Below are 15093 nucleotides of genomic sequence, written 5' to 3'. Positions count from 1 at the left end.
AAATAAACATTTAACGGAAAATTCTGTGTTCCGAACTACAGCGTTTAGATGTTTCGACATTTTGTGAGACATACATTACACTGTCTGCGATAAAATGTTAGTTATTTTGTTAAATATTTCTGGACAGTGTTTATCTTCCCCAACCACTACTCATATTCACCCCCACAAATTGTCCTTAATCCCCGCAACTTAATCAATTAATCTTAATAATTAACTTTATAGAGCTCAAAACCCTACAATATTAATCCAAGAAATCTATAACAATTGAGACAACATATTATCAAGGATTTAGTGAGACACTATTTTTTTAAAAAAACAAGGAAAATCAGCATACAATTGTGAAAATAAAATATGCACGTTAACTGAGCATTTTTCAAGTGCTGGATTGCCCTATTGTGAGATAAGTCTTATCTTGAACACTATGGGTACACAAGGTGTAATAAAGCGTAAAACTAGAAATGAATTTCAATAATGAAATTTTACATGTCTAAAATTTATATCAGTTTGCTTGAGATATTTTATATTTTTAGTTCAATCCATTAACACAAATTTTGATGATACTTTGGAACTAATTCTATTAACTAGCATACTTGCAAAGGTATAAAGAAAGCTAATTAAATCTTGTTGAATCTGAACTCTGCTTAATAGTCCTATGATTATTTAACTGAGTTATTTAAAAGCATTGCATCAACTTGTTAAGTTTTATCTATGTTAAAATTCAATTTTTTAAAAAAAGAGGTAGTTAATGTTAACATTTCAAGGTATAAAAGACTGTATACAACATACTTTTTATACTTATGCATGCCACTCGAACGACTGACCACTCTTATCCTTTAAATTAGAAATAAATACAAATATACTTATCTGACAATGCTAAGATGTCCCTGGTCTGAAGCCGGCAACTGCGATAGTATACTAGATGTGTTCTCTCAGTTGCGATGCAAAAAAAAAAAAACATTTTTCCCCTCTCTCTCCGAACATTCGTCAGCTGAGCTGATAATTTACAAGCCACATATCATTATACCAAGCTGTATAATTAGCTAACTTCCGCCACGCTGGCTAAATTCAAACTTCCTTTTAACACTATTCCTCAACCTGACTGTATCTGAAAACAAAATATACGGCAAATGTATGTCGATCAGGCAATTACGTCCTGACGTTCTCATAACAAACAAAGTATTGCCCATCTTGTAAAGTACCTTGGATTTACTCACCATATGATTCATCACCCATTAACCATTGCAGTAAATGAAAAGAATATTTAATAATTCAATTTCCTCCATCATTATCATTCCACTCACGAAGAAACAAACCGAGTTAGGTACTTCAATCAATTTGTGAAAAACTTGTTCTACCATGGTGTTATCTTTATCTTCGCACCATCACAGCTTAAACACAAGAGGCATCCTACTAGTAGTGTGTGGTCAGCGCACCTACACTTATTCCTAGGCTTCCTGTTTAGTTTGTTCATGGTACAAAATTGTTTCTTAGTCTCATAGTGATAATTATACAAACACATACATTATTTTAACAGGTATCTATACCTAGACTCTGATGATGTGTGGTCAGCACACTCAGGACATCGGAATGAAAAAAAAACATTTTTTGTATTCGATTCTCATTATTGGTAACCTTCGCGGGTTCCTTCGATCACTATACCTTTCCTAAACTGATGCGTGGTCAGCCCAGTTTAAAAAAATGAACAATTAATAGAAGGATACAGTGGACCTTCCTATATAAACAAGTACTCTGCATAAGCCAAGGTTAATATGTAAAGCATTAATGATAATGTAAGCTAATAGTCTCTTTGATTGCAGATCTCTCTCCATTGCCTTCCCAGTGTGATGTCTAGGGTAAGCCCCCCCCACCGTCCTGGTCTTTGGAGGTACCCAAGGATCCAGATCACAGCCTGTCGGCCCCATCCAGGGCTGACCCAGAGGGACGATATGGAAATTGATTATTATTATTGTTCGATCCATCACTGTTTATTAGTGGACAACAGTTTTCTAAAAACTGAACTTCCATCCGGATACAGAACTTTCTCTGTGCCACAAAATTTATAACCTTCTGCAGTGACAAGGAAAGCTCTTTTATCTACGGACAGACTCCCATTGACCTACCTCAGTTCATTGCTTACAGGTGAAAAACTCTTCTCGTACAAACACAAAAAAAATTTGGACAAGTGATAAGACTCAAAGTAAAAGAAAAAAATCTCTTTCAAATCAGCGTTGTGACAAATCATGAGAAGATTGTCAGCAACGTCAAGAGACTTTAAAACTTTCTCAATATATGAAATAACTCAACTTCATTGTAATAACCACGATCTAATGTACCAAAAGCCATGGAAAGTTATCGTCTGAATATATAATTTAAACTCCTGTATTTGGTCAAGTGAAAGCACAAGTTTGTTTTAGACAATTGAAGAAGCCTATATGTGAGTATGGTAATCCACTCGCCACATTCTCATTCCACTATGTTAAAGACCGTAAATTTTGGAACCTCTGTATGTTTATCTGTTGGCAAACACCGAAGCAAAAAAGAACAAAGAAGTATTTTATTAAATTATCCATTGCACATTGAATTTAATCATATCTGCATTCAACTGTTGCTCAGCAACAGGATACATACATGTCACCATGTATGTCGTCTCTATGTAGGATTATTCTCCGAATAACTAAACCACTTACACAATGTGTTTAAGATTTAAAACAGGAAAGTTCACCACAAGCGCAAACCTATGGTTATTATCAGTCAAGGTTAGTTAAATTAAAAGAAAGAACGGAACATACTTCCGGTGTGTTAAAAAAAATTCTCTAGCTCAACCATAGCTTTGGTTGTGGTTAACTTTTGTGTTTAAAAATCTATCTTATAAAACAACAAGAACCACCAACATGATAAAACATGATGTAACTTTACTTCGTAAATTTCCTTTGTAACCACAAAGAAACCCCTCTCGATTTCGTTTTGTATTTTAAAAAAAGACAAAAATTACGAATGCTAATACCATTATGACTTTTAATAATAATAAGAATAGGAATACTAACAATACTAACCTATAGACCCCCCAAACATCCCCCCTAATTACGAAGAAACTCTATACCGTCCCCTTCAAAATATGTACCCTAGTATGGTAAATGTAACTGCACCCCTGAATATTATAATTTGTATCCGTTATTACCATAGGCCATTAGGGCATAAACTAATACACTAACCATAGGGACAGTTCTTCGACTATTCAGTCTCCCTCTTACTGACGGAACCACTCATGGAAAAGAAATCTAGAGTTGTTTGTATTTAATCCCTAGGTGCGCTAAAGTGCGTTCATTAGTTTGCAAATTCTGTATATTGCCAGTATACATAAATGTCAATGTGTGAGGCATGGTGCATACCACACAGGATGAGAAAAACCAAATAAAGAAAAATGAGTAGAATTTTAAATATATATATATATATATATATATATATATATATATATATATATATATATATATATATATATATATATATATACTCTGATCACTAGTATAGGACACAGTTATGCAGTAAGATTGAAATATATTACACTTATGGCAACCAATGTTGATAGTAATAGCTAATAAGGTTAGTGATATTTTTCGCCAAACATTAGGAATAGTCTTAATATCAAATGTTTATAGACGCACTTGAAGCATTTATTAAGCATTGTGTTTTAATCGTTAGTTGCTAATTATTCAAGTTATTTTACATACGCGATTTAAGCATTTAGTATGCAATCGCTTCTTTATTACAATAAATATATTACAGGATATGTAATGAAGTACTCAAATAATTTCCAAGTTATATTTTTCTTATATGCCATAAAAATTCAATATGCACTTGCTTCTGGATTTATAGGAAAGTAGAGTATCACCTATGCTTTATGAATTATAAATGGTATATTGAAAACAACATAAGGAATTTGTTCACAAACTGTAAGGCACAACCCCGCAATATTTTAAGAATTAAGGCAAACACAATCGAGCGTACTATTCTATATCATTGCATGTTTCCCATTTGGCTTATACTATAACCAATGAAAACTGCTCTTGTAATTTTATCGTCCATCTCAGTCAAATTTAAAAGCGCTTCACGCTATTTTTTCTTTGAGTGTATTTAATGTGGATCTTTTTAATTTTTTAGCTGAATTATATTAGTAGCCTGAGACAAAACACATTTAACACGTATGACTATAATTGTACTCAGTACAGTAAATATAATGGTACTTAGCAAATCAGTAAACTCACAAAATCTTCATTTTCTTTATGATACTAGAAGTAGTACTCATAATCGGTTCAAAGTCATGCGTAATACTATGGTTAGGAATTGGTTTTAAAAAAATCTACTATTGTGAGTTCACACGAAACATATGTTGGGGTACCACGCTAGATAATTATAAGCTAGAAGGATACAATGATTGTAAGGTTTCATTCTACAAGTTTCAAGTCATATAGCTTCGTACGAAACATGGTTCTTTAATCTCCTATTTTGTAGTGGAATTGTGTAACATTTAAACGTACTATAGTTAAAACACATGAAATCTTACAATCCCGCTCTCTGGCAAGCTATTCGTTCATAATCTCCAGATTCTCAGGAAAGATTGTTTTTTAGTTCCTTAGCGCCTTACGTAAGGCCCGTTCTATATTAACCCTTTAAATCCCAGCAACTTGCCTTGGACAACCGTTTCTGTATTTGGATATACATATCAGGAAGATAACTTTCAACATTTTTTTTATTTTTTTTTACCGAGGTCGGCGGATAACTGTTACACAGTTATGCCTCGAAGTCCTAAGCCGGACTCAAATTATGGGGCGAGACGCCCGCGCTTTTCAAATTGTGTGTGCAGCAAGGAAAAGAGAGAAAGGGAGAACGGAGTCAGTTGAGGCTCTGATTATATTAGCAACCTGATGCCTCATTGACACCAACCCACACGCATGTAATAGTGGTATGACCCTGGCTTTGATTTACTCAGATCACAGCGCCGGGTCCCGGATGCAAATTTAAGTAATACCACGCAAGCGATAAGTACATGAAAAACATTATGTATTTGGAGCTATGCGTGAAATAAAAATGTAAAAGTAAATGTAAAATAGAAAACTCAGTCCCGGCGTGATGGGGACAAATCATAGAAAAAACTAGACGTCTTAGCCACTATTGAGCATGCGCGTGAAGAAACTTCTCCAAGCTCGTCGAGGCTCGTGACGTAGCTTTCGAGCGACGTCAAAACTGGCAGAAATGCGTGGGACGAAGCGCCTATATAAGCGAGGCCTGTTCGCCGGCTCGGGTGATTCTCCAGCCTGCCGTCTACGAGAGTGTGTCTCCCCTTGTTACGGCCGCTCGTCGTCAAATCAGGTATGTGATTATTTTTTTCTAAGTTCCCCCCTCAACTCGGGATGAGCACCTTGAGAATGTTTAGTTACAAATATGAAGTTATTTTCAACTCGAGACCAAATTCCCTCTTCGAGAATTAACACTTTTCCCTTTAGGCCAATGCAAGTTGCGATGTACGAAGTTTCAATTTCACTATTTTCAATAAATCGCGGTTTAGCATAAAAACCTTCTAGCATCCATTTGGTTACGAAAGGGTTGTGCCCATAAACGTGATGTAGTAAGAATTTCAAGTTGTAATTCCAAGTAACCGATTTGTAAAATTCATCTGTATTCTCATTTTTATTTTTTTTTCTATTCTTATAAATAAAATGTAAAATGGATTGGTCTCTTTAATTTAGTCAAGCTATCCCTCCCTATCTAGATTCAACTCACAGTCTTCATATGTTACCTGGGTTTCGATTTCCAGTATAAGCTCTACCACTGAAATACGAGTCTCCCCCCATTATTGAGACTTTTAGTGCACTTTCTCATCATCTTCGAACCAGTAGGCCAAAGATGTTTCAATACTGAGGCTTAAAGGGAGTTGGACTCAGAACCAACTTTGTCATACTGGGTGGAGAGTAGAGGAGTGATCTCAAATACGATTTCACAAAAGAAAGTGTACACAATTATAAATGTCAATCTCAGAACAACAACACAACAAAACATAACAGTTTTATGGTGTTCGGTGTTCGCCGGGTAACGAACTGTGTGTTCTTGAATCTCTAAACAAATCTCTGGTGCTCATTCACTTTATAGGGGAACCAAAAATCTCAGTTGCGTTTCAGGGCAAATCGCGAGTGATTTTTTTTCGAAGAGTTTTCGATATATAAAAGTGAAAAGTGTACGCGAAGTTTTTCTTTTGACTAGTCAAGTGGTGTATCTGTACTATGTAAAGTCAGTAAAGTTCAGTGGCTTACTTGGCCTAGGCGGTGTTCAGCTTATGACTCTGATATACAAGTATAATTTTTCTGCTCTAAATAGTGCGTTTTACAAGGAGTGAAGTAGCGACAAAAATTTTCTATTCTCAACTTCTCTCTCTTTAAGTTGCTATAAGTCAGCGGAATAGTTGCTAGGTTCCGCAGAGCAAGACTCAGTTTACCTCACGACGTTTTCTTGTGTAGTGATGGAAATGAAAAATCGGGACGCGAGTGTTAAGACAGAATTCAGCTCTTGACTCATGTACTTGCAAAACCCTAAATCTGCTTATGCTTCTGCTAGCTTTGGTGGGGGTCACAGTCAGTTTTATCTCTGGGCAACAGAACCTCCCGTTTTACGGGATGAAACTTCGACTCGTTTGTCCGGTGATAAGTGGCTAATACCCTTACCACTTATTTGGGAAGGATCACAGGCAGTTTATCTCTAGACAGCAGAACCGCCCGTTTTACGGGATGAAAGTTCGACGGTCTGTCCGGCGATAAGTGTCTAAAATCCTTTCCCATGCAAAGCTTGGGGGTCACAGGTATCTTATTCTTTTGGTCCAGCAGGGCCCCCTGCACTAGGGGTGCATGCCCGACGGCTGCCTGGGAATAACTGCCTAAAACTCTCCTTTATGCAAATGCAACACCAAAAATCAAAATACAAGTACATGATTCAATGGTTGGATGTTCGTAATCCCCCTGTGTAAAAAAAATAGTTTAAAAAAATGAAGTTTAAAAAAAAGAAAGAAAACAAGTTAAAGAATAGAAGTAAAAAGTAAACTCATCATAAGTGAACAAATAAACATTTTCTGTTATAAACAGCTGTCTAGTCACTTTCCGTTTCCCGTTCTAAAGAGTAAAACAAAATCTATAAAGAAAGGGAAGTTGAGTATTTCAAGTTCAAAGGAAGTTAAATGAAGATATCAAAATAATAATAAGTCTCATAATACGTAAAAATTTGAAGTAGCATTTCCGAGGGAAGTAGCTATCAGTGATTAAATTCCTATTATATCAGAGGAAATAGGTTGATTACCCACTGCCCTGGTTTAAGAGGCCACTGACTTGAAAAACAGATTTATTCATCAAAAATGAGTTTCGCGCAGAAAATAAAAGAAAAGCTATTAGATTTAGGGCAATCCCATTGTCCTAAGACGCCCACGGGCAAACACCGTTATATTTTGGATCGGTGGAATAATTATTATTGTATTGAATGCAATAAAATAAAAGTTCATGGGCATTCTCCTCCGCAATTTGGCCGTTGGAAAAAGAATCCATTACCGAGATACTTGGATACGTGGAGTCAGCCTAGATATCTTGAACCAACGACCGCTAGCCCGCAAACTCCAGACGCTCCGGTGAGTGGTTACGATCTAACGCCGCTTGCTGCGTCTAGCCCTATCCCAACTAGAAATGATATAGAAATACAAAGTGCTGGTTCAAGTAAAAAACGAACGCCAGCTCCCAGGACGATATATGTAAATTCAGATACTGACGAGACCCCACCGGGGGTAGATCCAAAAACTCTAGTGAATGAAGTAAATTTAAAAGATGAATTAGAAATTGCAGAGGTAATAACTGCAGGTCAGGAATGCCCTCAAGAAACAATTGAGATAGAAACAACAGCAGGTGTAATACCTGATGTCCCCTTGAACCAAAGACCCTTAGATAATAATAAGTTAGCTGATAAGGAAAATAGATTAAGTAACTTAGTGTTAAGTTCAGGAAATAAAGATATTGGTGTATCAAAGGAACCAGATAGCCCAGTAGCGCTATATTTTCCTATTAAATACGAATTGTCCGACCCTAGAACGCCGTTAGAAATGCAAAGACCGCCCTTTCAATCTTTTTATGCTGGTAGTAGTGATGAAACAGTTTATGCTGAGATCGGTTTTAGAACTATGTATGCTAACTTAGATACTGAATCACGAATCTCAATGAGTAAAGAGCCAATTTACGAAAATATTGGTCTCGAACCCCAGACTTCAACGAATAAAAAGCCAATTTATGCAAATATAGGAACCGAACCAAGGGAAACGAAAATTGAGAGCCCTGACGAGAATAATGAAAATAAATTGCGCTCTCTGACACAACCTAACGGTGAAGCGTTAATAGACCAGATTAGGCATTCATTACAAACAGAACTGTCCCCGGTAGTAGGAAACTTAATTCAACCTTTATCTAAACAACTACGAAACAAGAAAGTACAGGTCACAGTTGTTCGTCGCCAAGGTGACGACGAAAAGAAATTAGGTATTCTATTTCAAGCTGACCCCTCAGCCCCCTTTGAAGATTTATTACCTGAGGAAAATGTAGTTGGAAATTTTGATATGGAAATACAGACCGACGATTTTCACAAGAAAGATGTTAGCGTTCAGACCGAATATAAGTTTCTTAAAATGATCAGGATTGACACAGATCGTGAACTTAAGGTTATTCGGACAACAGCTACCCAGACCAACCCTGTCATGTTTGAAGATAGCCTTACCCTCCAAGAGAAACTGCAATATTTGTACAGCATAGATAACATACTCAGTGTAGTTACTAAAGTTAAGTGGTCGAACGGAGATATTAGTAGTTCAGATTCAGATGGGGGTGAATCGTTGAAAGACGTTTGGTTGGGATACGAACTACAGAAATTACAAAACGAAGAAATAGCGCAAATACAAGACGACATCCCGGAGTCTCCTCCTGCGTCATCCCTGGAGGATGAGTCAAAACCTTCATGGAAATCCGAAGAAGAACTCCGATATGACCATTGGGATCCTCCCACGGTTTCTACTCCCCGAGCAGCGAACCAAGACCCTCCCATAGAGGATGCTGACCAGAGAAATGACCTTGTCGCCCCTGCTCCAGTTGAGAGGAGGTTAGACGAAGAGAAGAAAAGTGATGATGTTTTTCCCTCAGTTTGCTCCGACCACCAGAAGCAAATTGAAGAAGAAGAAGACAACGATTCCTGGTCTGAGAGTAGAATAAACGAAAATATTGGTAAAATATTTGATTACGCGGAATTTGGTGCGTCAATAATTTGTTTAGATGAGGTAGAAAATAGAGACGATCCCTCAACCTCTCCAACCCAAAGTGAATCTAACAACCAAACTGATAGTGTTAAGAATATTGGTTTACAACCTTCAGCTAGTGCTAGTTCTAAATTTAGTTCCTATAACGAAACTGGTGAATCACCTGCGACCAAGGAAATGAAAAAGTACCAACAAGAGGAAAAGTTAGATCCCTTGCAGATAGTGTTTGTTTCGCCACCTAGCAGCGTAGTTACACCCACGACCCCTGTGGAGAAATTAGAGTTTAGCGAAGGGGAAAAGTCAGAAAAATCAGTACTCAGCGAACATGATAGATCTTATACATCAGAATTTAGTCCAGAACAAACCTCCGAGTTTGAAAATAGAAGCGTAACTGATACCGACTATAGGTCCGTTTCTAAAAATGTCAACACCTCGGCTTCTTTAGACAGGTCCTTAGATCTGAAAGATGAGCCCGTTTCACATTCATCAAGTGAAGATAAGACCTATGATAAGCAAAAATCAAATTTTTCGTCCTTTTTAAAATTAGATCCTGAGGATAAGCCTCATATAAATTTAAAATGTGAGCAAGAAATTAAAACTAGTCCGGTTACCGATCCATCTATACCATATAGGTTTGAGAAGCCTAAATTTACAGATACTGTTGTAACAGGCAAAGTTAGCAACCCTCCTCCCGAGGGAGACAATCAAAATGCTACTATTAGCGCTAAACCACAAGCCTTTAAGATTTATCCAAATGTTGAAATTCCATCCTTCTCTGGCAATAGACATGAGTGTGTGGAACTTTTCCTGCAAGAATATGAATTAGTGGCTAGCATATACGAATGGTCAACCCTAGAGATAGTAAATTACCTTCCGTATTGTCTGAAAGGGGAAGCTTTCTCCTTCTATTTAGTAGACCTAGCAAACCTGTCACCTTTAAACTATAACGAGATGAAGGAAAAACTTAAAAAGGCTTTTCCTAGTATTGAGTATACTGCAAGATTAGAATACGACGTTGATACAAGAAAACAACAACCCAATGGAAGTACTTTAGCGTTCATTTATAAGTTAATAAAGGATTTGAAATTCTTACGAGGTTGGGTTAATGAAAGTGAATTGATGAGTAAACTTAGAATGAGTTTGTTGCCAGACATCCTAAATAAGCTGATGCTTGAAGTGGATGATTGCGATAATCTCGAACAGTGCCTACAATATCTTAGAAAATTTCACACAGCACAAAGATTAGTTAGTCAGAGAATTAGCCATGACGTAATATGGGAAAATGACCGCTTGGACTGGTCAAGCATCAAAGAACAACACCAACCTGGATTTGTACAGATTAGTTCTTGTTACTCAGACGAAGTAGTAGCAGAACCGGGTTACAAAATGTATAGGAACAATCACCAAAATACCTATGGCCTTGGCCATGGGCAGGCGCAGCTTTGTACAGTCAAGATAAAAATAGGAGACCGCTGGGCGCAAGGTCTTATAGACACAGGCTCGGAAATTTCGCTGGCTTCGAAAACCCTCTTACCCCCAAGATTTCCACGAACTGAAAGACTGAAGGGTTATGTAAAGCTTCGTGGCGTAGGTGCCCAGCACACAGATTACATTCCTGTGGTGAGAATAGCGTGTTGTTTCAAGGATCACTTGAAAACAACCAAACGAAGGTTTCTAGACGTAGCTATAGTTGACCCACAGTTTTGCGCCTATGACGTTATTTTGGGGATAGATTTTTTGCACAAGTATGTCACAACCATTCATTCCAAATACTTGGAGCTAGCAGATAAAGACGGGAATCATGTTGAAGATTTATGGTTCACAATCCTAAAAGGTACATATGCGCATCGTCAAGGTGTGATTCATACCTTAGACTTAACACATGTTGTACGATACCCACCGTCGGTAGGAAAAAGATCGTTTAGCGATTCCCAATCAATACAGAATGATAATACTAGACAAACGGCTTTCTCTATCCCCCCTCATAGAAACAAACCAACTTATAGGAAACGGAACCTTCCACTTAGGAGTAAGGATCCGCCTCCAAAATTGGTCACCAGAAATCCCATAAATCCCGTTGCTAGTGTAGCTGATAAGAGACAAAAACTCCCTGCTAAAGAAATTACATCTCGAGTATTCGTGTGTTCCAGGGAAACTACAAAATTTCCCTCGGAGCCTACGAATAGAACGAATGGAAAAGTCAATAGGAGTAAAAAGGCAAGACGTAAACGAACTAAGAAAAGTAAGGTATCTTCCAGTGCTCCTGAGCTGGAACCTACCAATTCGCCTGACCTAGAAAAAGAGGAAAAGAATCTTTGCAGCCTTGACCCTCAACCAGGCCCTAGTGGAACTTTGGTAGCTAGTTCTACAGAAAGTTCGGGTACAGAGATTATTCCCAGAAAGAAAAAGAAAGCGTTTTATGCGACAAAATATAGCAAAAGGAACCAACACTCTGTAAAGCCACCCCTGGCCTCACAGGCGCCTTATGAGCCTGTAGAGGACCCATCAAATAGAGGACAGTTAGAAACGTTAGAAAAACGTTTGACAACGCAAGGAAGTGTAAATGATCTAGCAACTCTCCCTGACCTAGAGAGTTCAGCTCAGGATCATAGTAAGAAAAAGGTCGTGCCAAACCCCTTGGGGTTAAGCGACGAACTTTTTGATATCTATCCGGACACTACCTATAAAGTACACCTCCCAGCAAATGTCCGCGTGCCGTCCAAGGCTTCGTATGACATAGAAATTACCGCACCAACCGGAAACGTGCATATTTGGGAATTCTTACCGTCCAAAGGAATTCGATATTGGCACTCCTGTTTGATCCCCAGAGGGCCAGTTTTTACTGACAATGGAAATATTACTCTGACTATTTTTAATAGTTCAGATCGAACTAGATCTTTGTCTAAAAACCTTTATTTAGGGAAACTTGTTCCCCAGGTCGAGTCCTTAAGTGACGAGACGGAGAATGACGTACAGGCCGTTAATCAGATCATACACCTTATTAACAAAGATGAATCAGACGACGTGGAAGTCCCTGGACAACCCCAGAAAGTCCCCCAAACAAAGGAAGAATTAGCTCAAGTACTAAATATTGGTCCAAACTTAAACCCAGAAGAAAGAAACCAATTACTGGACTTATTGATGGAATTTAGGGATGTTGTAGCCTGGGACAAGTCTCGTCTGACTGCGGCTACCGATAAATTTATGTGTCCCTTAGAGGTCATCACAGATATTCCTGTTTCTCACCCCCATATAGAGAAACACTAAAACAGAGAGAGATAGTCGTGGAAGAGATCCAGAGAATGTTAGACAGCAATATTATCCGGGAAAGTAAGAGCCCATATTCGGCACCAATTGTGATAGTACCTAAAAAAGATGGCTCCCCGCGCATATGCGTGGACTTTAGAAGGCTAAATTTGATATTAAGGCCTAATTATACGCCAGTGCCGCGCATAGATGAAGTACTAGCGTTTTTAAATGGTACCAAATACATAAATTCTTTGGACATGCAAAATGGATACCATCAATTGCTTATCCGTCCGTGCGATATAGAGAAGACTGCATTCATCTGCAGCCGGGGAAAATTCGAATTTTTGAGACTACCATTCGGCCTAAGCACGGCCCCGGCCCTTTTTCAAAATATGATGAATGTTATATTTGGTGACATTATGTGGAAATATGTAATCTGTTATTTAGACGATTTGGTTTGCCCTAGTCCTTCCTTCCCAGCTTTAATAGAAAGAACGAGAATTATTTCTCCTCCGGGAGGCCAACTTAAAACTCAACCCTAAGAAATGTTACTTCGGTTACGAAGAAGCCTCGGTGCTTGGTTACATCGTCGGTAGACGAGGAATTTGTGTAGATCCCGCAAAAACGGAAGCTATATCAAAGGTACCATACCCCACTACAGTCAAAGAAATACGTAGTTTTATTGGACTTTGTTCATTTTACAGAGCTTTTGTCCAAGGGTTTTCTTCTATTGCAAAACCACTCATTTCATTGACTAAAAAGAATGCCAAATTCGAATTTGGAGAAACCGAGAAACAAGCATGGGACACCTTGAAATCTTGTCTTATATCTGCTCCCGTCCTTGCCCACTTCGACCCAAATCAGGACGCCATAGTCTATTCGGATGCCTGTCGAGACGGAATAGGTGGATACGTTGCACAGATTAAAGAAGATAACAAAGAACACCCAATAGCCTATTTTTCGAAATCTTTGTCTCCAGCGGAGCTCAACTACTCCACGGTTGAGCTTGAAGCGCTAGGAGTTACTAAGACGATTTTGCATTTCCACTTTCTATTGGCAGACCGTCCCTTTATTGTGCGGACCGATGCTCACGGCATATGTTACCTCAGAAATAATAAGATGCTAAATTCTCGTTTCATGCGCTGGGCCATCCGTTTGCAACCCTATCAATTTACGATTGAACACGTCAAAGGCCGCAATAATGTGACCGCAGATTTTTTGTCAAGGTGTCCGTTGAAGGATGAGTTACCCTCTAAATTTGGTCAAGAAGAAGATTGTGCAGACGTGTGCAACCTAGTGTTATGTCCCAAAATAGATATAAAAACAATGCAAAAAGAGGATGTTAAAATTAGAGAACTAATACAAAAGAAAAATGATAACCCTACTGATCGTGCCCTAAAACCCTATGTTGTAGTTGACGATGTTTTATATCGAGTCATGAACAAAGATAAGAAACTAGTGATACCGGAAAAGGCTATCCCTGACATATTACAAGAGGCCCATTCGTCTCCGCTGTGTGGAGGCCATACGGGATTTTCTCGCACTTACTCTAAAGTAAACGAACGTTACTATTTTCCTAACATGGGGAAAGTAGTTAAGGAGTATGTGCGCTGTTGTGACGAATGCCAGAGGGTGAACATCCCTCGAGAAACGAAACAAGGTTTCCTTCATCCCTTACCTGTAAAAGAGGAATTATTTTCCCGTTGGAGTTTAGATCTTTTTGGGCCGATACATAGTAGCGCAGGCTACAGTTATATCCTGGTTATGATAGAATATCTTAGCCATTTCGCAATATTAGTACCGCTACGAAATATGAAAGCTCCGACAGTGGCTAGAGCCATCTTGGACGAGTTAATCACGCGTTTTGGCCCCCCAAAAGAGGTATTGACGGATAGAGGAACGAATTTTCTCTCAGCGATAATGGCCGAACTAAATGACTTGTTTGACATTAAACATATTCGAACTGCAGCTTTCAAACCGTCAACAAACGGGCTGTGTGAGCAATTTAACTCTGTCATTGCAAATTTTCTAACTAAGTACACGGCTAAACAGCCTACTAAGTGGGCAGAATATGTCCGGTTGTGTGCATAAGCTTACAATATATCACCCTCACCTATTAGAAAGTACTCCCCATACGAGATTGTCTTTGGCCAAAAGGCAAGATTTCCTACTCAGTTGGACACCCAGTATCAATATACGAAAATACAGGAACACCAGAAACAACTAAAGATAATCCGTAGGTTAGCTCAACAGGCCATGACACAAGTACAGCAACAGACTAAATTACGAGTTGATCGCACTAGACAACCTATTAAGCTAAAAGTCGGTGACTTAGTATTGTGTAGAGACTACCTGCCAAAGAAGGATATTTCTCCTAAGCTGACACCGAAATTTATGGGACCGTATTATCTTAGAAGTATTTCCCCCACAAATGCCTGTAAAATTGAATCAGTAACTGATCCCAGCCGCACCCAGATTGTAACAATCGAAAGATTAAAGAAGTACTACCCGCGAGATAGGTT

Source organism: Thermobia domestica, chromosome 15 (genome assembly GCF_964235325.1).
Source record: "Thermobia domestica chromosome 15, izTheDome1.hap1.1, whole genome shotgun sequence".
Taxonomy (NCBI): Eukaryota; Metazoa; Arthropoda; class Insecta; order Zygentoma; family Lepismatidae; genus Thermobia; species Thermobia domestica.
The sequence above is the reverse complement of the archived record's forward strand: the minus strand, read 5'-3'. Positions refer to the sequence as shown.